Raw genomic sequence first — 6,000 nt, forward strand, 5'->3', positions numbered from 1 at the left:
AGCCCACGTGTCAAGGGCCCCTCCCCATCCTGGGGAGCTTCCACTGACCTCATCAAGGCTCCGACAGGTCACTTTGTCATAGTGAAGTGATCCCCAGACATTCATGCATTCATTCATTCTCATTCTCTGATTATTTCCTACTACCTACCCCTTGCCAAGGGCTGCCCATCTCTTTACTCACACCTGACACAGATGGAGAAACTGAGGCTAAGTCCTGGAAGCCAGTGGCAAGGCCAACAGAGAGAGCCCAAGCTTTTCCCTCCATTCAAGCCCTGCCCCAATCTGTACCTCTGGCAATGACACTGAGTGACCCTGGTGTGTCTGTGCTGAGAGGTCTTTAAGCAATAAGGAAAGGCAGATGAAAAAACCTTCTAGTTGATGAACTCCCTGTGCTCTGGAAAACGTGTAAAAGTTGCCCAGAAGGTGAGGCCTGTCCCTGGGAGGCCATCTGATGGCCTCTTCTGCACATATTGCCTTACGGTTCCTCATCTATAATACTATGGCTAGAGGCTTGGTGGTGCTCAGAGTGACTGCAAAGCTGCAGGCTGACCTGCTCACTCTGTTAGGCCCAACCCATATTATCCTGTATTATCCACTTAAACCTCACAACAATTCCATGAGGTTGTTAGAAGCTTTACCCCTGTTTTACAGATGAGAAAACTGAGGCTTAGCAGGGGAAGGATACTAGCTTGAGGTTACACAGCTAGTGAGTGATGAAGTCTATGCAGATTCTCACCTTGGCTGCTCTCACCTGAGGCAATTTTAAAGCATAACAATGCCTGGGAGGCAGAGATTCTGATTCAGCTGGGAGAGAGTGTGGTGGACATAACTGTTTTCTTTTTAAGTTCTCAGCGTTATTATTATTATTTTACTTGTTATCATGGAGATTTTCAAACATATACAAAGGTAGAGGGAATGGTATACTAGACACCCACAAACCCATCACCCAGCCTCAACAGTTATCAACTCATGACCAATCTTGTTTCCTCTCTGCCCCCTCCTTCTTGCCTCCCCCAACCCACCGATCTGAAGTGAATACAGACATCTTATCATTTCACTTCCTCAGATGTTCATCACTTCCAGCCAGGCTCCCAATCTAGGGCTCATCCTGCTGCCCCCCTTAGTTGAGGCTTAAGTTCAGATAGTACACAGCAAAGCTGGGATTTGAACTCATTTCTATCAGACCCAGAGCCCCAGCACTTCACCCTACCCTGTGCTGGAGATCCCCCAAAGTACTGGGGGTACTGATCTCTCTCTGCCCAGTGTGACCCTGGGGTTTGCCCAGGGGGCGTCTGGGTTGCAGAAAGACTCTTGAGCCCCTGGGGAAGCAGCAGCGCCTGATGGGACACCCACAGCACAAGGGGCGTTCTGAGAGAACAGCTTAAAGCCACATGGTACAGTGCAAAGAGCACAAATTTGGGGTCAGGCTGGTCTAAATCGAACTCTAGCTCCACCACTGGCTCAACTCTATCACTCAGTTTATCTGGGCTTCAGTTTTCTCATCTGTAAAATGGAGATATGGATACCCACCTAAGAGGGTTGTGACGCTCAAATGAAATCATTAGTGTGAAAATTCCCAACCTACTGTCTGGCCCATACTGGCTCTTAGTAAAGACAGATTTCTTTCCTTCTTCTCTTCCCAAAGTATTGTTTCATTATGACCAGCCCCCTCGCTCAAGAACTAACTGTGGCTCCCTGTGGTTCACTGGTTCAAATTCTCAGTCTACTATTTGGCCATCAGAGTGCCTATAACCATGGTTCATCTTCAAAGACCTGGCCTCTCTTTGCCTCTTCTACCTTGTGTCTCACCAGTCTTCACAGTCCAGACCCTCTTCCAGCCAGCTAGCCCCCCCCAACACCTTGCTTATGCTCATCATACACTTCTTCCCTGGAATGCCTTCCTCCTCCCCCATCCTTCAGAACTTTCTCAAGACTCATTTTCAGGAAGCCCTCCAGGTTTCTCACACACACACACACACACACACACACACACACACACACTTTCCCTCACTTTGCATTCCCTCAGAACTTAATGCAATGGCAGAGCGTAGGCATATGAAGGCCACTGGACTAGGGATAAGGACCCCAGGGTTTTGAGTAGTGCCTCTTCATAGTTGTGTGACCATGGACAAGCCAATTATGGCCTCTGTGAAACTTGTCTCCAAAGCTGTTATTTGTCTACACACACCATGGGCAGCACATTTACCAACACTAATAACGTTAATAAGTAGCATGCATTTCACACTTACTTCCAGGCACTCATCTAGTCCTATTACTACTACTATACTACTATCCTCCTTTTACAGGTGAAGAAACTGAGGACTAGAGAGAAGTCACATGTCTGTGCTCCAGCACTGGAGTCCTTAACCACTGTACTCCACTGTGCTAGTCCCTGTGCCTGGAATCTTTGCCCTCTACCTTATTTTCCTAAGTACCAGCAACTCAAAACTCCTGCTTCAAATCTCCGGCCAGTGTCACCTCCTCCGGGAAGCCCCCCAGGTCCTTCCCATTAGATCCAATGCCCTTCCCTTTGCTCCTGTAGCACCTGTCCATCCCATCATGCTCTCTTTACATTTTCCTCCCAGCCCGGACTCTGAAGCACTGGGGAGGAGGGACTGTCTCCTATACCTATTCCTAGTCATGGCAGCTAGCTTGGTACCTGGAACCTAGTAGATGTTCAGTAAGTGTTGGAGAGAAGGAGGGAAAGGGAAGGAAAGTGGTGGGACAGGGTGGGGGAAGAAAGAGGAAAACAAAAGACAGAAGGGAGGAAATATGCAAAAGAATTGGGCCCTCTTGGACAGGATGACTCTTCCAAAGAGAGAAGGAGGAGAAGTAGCAGTGGGCTTAGAGGAACTTTGGATGTCTTTGCCCCTGGCATAAAACGAGGCCTGGCGAGCTTCCATGCATCAGTTAGAAATTGCATTTGCTGACAATAACAAAGACCCTTAAAGAGTGGCTTAAAGAAGATAAATGTTCTCTTCTCTCAGTCTGGAGGTGAATGCTCCAGGCTAAGAATGGCCTTTGGTCATCAGGCACCCAGGGTCCTCTGCCTTCCTCTGTGCCAGCCCAACCAGGAAGCTTTCATCCTCACGTCGTCTCTGAGTCCAAAATGGCTGCTGGAGCTCAGCTACCATCACCTCATTCCAGACAACAGGAAGGAGGAGTGAAAAGAGGTAAAAGGGTCCCTCCCTTTTAATGAGTTTTTCTGGAATCCACAGACAACTCCTCAGCTTATACCTCATTGGGCAGAACCTAGTCACATGGCCACTCTTAGCTGCAAGGGAGGCTGGGAAATGTAATGTTTAGCTGGGCACACTGCTGCCTCAGATTAATTCAGTGTTCTGTTACTCAGGGGAGCAAGAAGGGTGGGAGTTGGGGTAGGACATTAGCAGACTCCTCTGCAATCCACAGAAGGGGTTACCCAGAACTGGGGTTAGGAGAGAGCTCTCTTGTTGGTGGCCTTCCAGAGGGTCACTGGTTGGTGACTTGCACCGCTAAACCACAGATTCTTGTTGATAAAGTGAGCAGGGGTGGCACTTGATAAGTCCTCAAAAGTTGTAGTTCTTGTTCCTCTTAGGTGCCTGGAGTCGTATACTGCAATGATTTAGAGTGGGATTTGTCAAAAAGTAATTTTTATCCCTATAAAGATCTTTGGTTAGGGACCTGTTCATTTTCGCCATGCACCCCACACACAGCACCAAGCCAGGAAGAAGGGACCGATCATCTTTGAAAAAAGAACAGCAACGAAAATAAAATCTCATGGGATGAAAGGGAGTAGCATTGTAAACCTACCTCCCACCCCCTTCCATGTTATTGGAAAAAAACTGAATACAGCCTCCAACTCAAAACAGAGGCAGACCAATGCTAAATCAACTTTGCACTGACCTTACCTTAAATATTTACAGGGTAACTACAGAAAGGTAAAAGACACAACCAAAAAGAACACAAACGTTATCACTGAATCATAGCGACCCTCGAGTGAGTTCTAATCATGCCTCCATACACCCACACCGGCCCTTGGGACACACCTATGCCGGGTCCTGGGGAGTAGAGGTGGCAGGGGCGTGCGGGGGGTGCAGATTCAGAAAAGGGAAGACTTAGGGAGACTCCTAAGACTGAAAGGAGTAAGGAGGAAGCAGGAACAGGGAAGCCATGAATGTGAGCAGTTTGGTTGCCCTGTTGCTGGAAGCTTCCTCCGCCTTAGGTCTCAAAAAGGGAGAGAGATTTCGGAGTTCTCGGCTAAATTCTTTGCATGTCTCTCTGTGTCTCTGCCATTTTTCTTTCACACGCTTTATAAACAACTCTCCCCCACATCCTCCAGGGGCGATTCCTATGGTGTGGGAATTCTGTACCTTCCACATCACTAGTTCTTAAGCCTTTTGTGGGTTGAGGGGAAGATGCAGAAACCACAGCCTTTTTTTTTTTTTTTTTTTTTTTTGAGAATCCAATAGATAAAAGCAATGGCCCATATACTCAACATTGGAAAAATAATTTCAGGGGGTTCATGGGCCTGCAGATTTTAAATCCTTGATATTGAAGGAAATCCAAGATTTTAAATATAAAAAGAGCATGCCCTTGGGAAACACCCTGAGGGACTCTGGGGTTTCCTTGCTAAATTTTTCTGACCATGGCTACATTCCAACTACTCTGTGTGATTAACTGTAACAAATAACATTTATGTCAACCTACTACAGGCCGGTGTTAACCTGTGCAACCTTCACAATAACTCTATGAAGTTGGGCACTATCACTGGCCCCACTTTATGGAGGAGGAAACTGAGGCACAGAGAGGTAGAATGATTTGCCCAAGACCACACAGCTAGTAAGTGGCAGAGCTGGGATTATGTTATAGGCTACTGGACTCCAAGGCCATTATTTTTGTGCTTTTCACCACTGCATAGTGGCCTTTACCTCTCTGTACACTGAAGCCAAATAAACCTACCTAACCCTAATGCAGGTGGCAGGTCCCACCTAGTAGTGTGTTGGAATCAGCTCATACTGGCTCACAAGAGCCAACTGTGCACATCTCTTCCCACCTCGACTTTCTGTGATGTTATGGTGATAGCTTGAAATCAGCCATGGTGGGAGTATTTACACCACAGCAACTGGCAAACACTCTAAGTGAAGGCTTTCCCCCCACCAGAGAGCTGTTTATTAAGCATTTACCAGCACACCACTGGACCCAGTTATTCTAGTCCCACTCAAATAGCTGCAACCTGCACATCCAGCAGCCCGAGCCCCGAGTCCGTGGGAAGCAAGGATCTTCCTCCCAGTCAGTGAGGAGGATTTGGATGTGGTCTGCTGTCCCCAGGCTTAGTGTGGGGATAATTAGGGAGAATGTAGCCTCCTCTCTGACCCCACTGTATGCAGGCTGTCTTCCAGCTGCCCTCAGCACCTTCCCTGTCCTAGAACCCAGGCTTGGTCAGCTGGGATCCAGATCCTTTACACCATTCTGGCAGCCCACCTGATGTGAGAGCCCTTGGCCGCCTAGAAGCCTCAGCAGCCTGGTGCTCTATACCCCTGCCATTGGACCCTCAGCTATTGATGCCAGCCAGATCTGGTTTAACCCCTCCCCTTTGGGGTTAGTCACAGGCAGCTGGCCCCTCCCTCCAGCCCCACTAGATACCAGCCCCACTCCCTCTCCACCTTCTGGGAGCACCCAGCAAACTGCCCAGTTGGGACCAAGACAGTTGTGACGATGCACATTCTCTGACTTTTGTCCATAGGGAAACCCCATCCAACAGCAAGGATTCCAGTGGGCTAGGCCTAGGGTGGAGCCTCCCCTGGTGCCCTCTAACCAAGCAGAATCTTGGACCATAGGAAAGAAATGGATTATTATGACTATTATCATTTAGTGAGCATTTTCCTTGTGCCAAGAGCTTTATATTTCTTTATATTATATTTTTAATCCCTACAAGATCTCTAGGAGATAAGTACTATATTAATCTCATGCTTAAGAAGAGAAAATTAAGATTCAGAGAGGTTAGGTAACATGCCTGAA

The sequence above is a fragment of the Phocoena phocoena genome, chromosome 16 (assembly GCF_963924675.1).
Source record: "Phocoena phocoena chromosome 16, mPhoPho1.1, whole genome shotgun sequence".
NCBI lineage: Eukaryota > Metazoa > Chordata > Mammalia > Artiodactyla > Phocoenidae > Phocoena > Phocoena phocoena.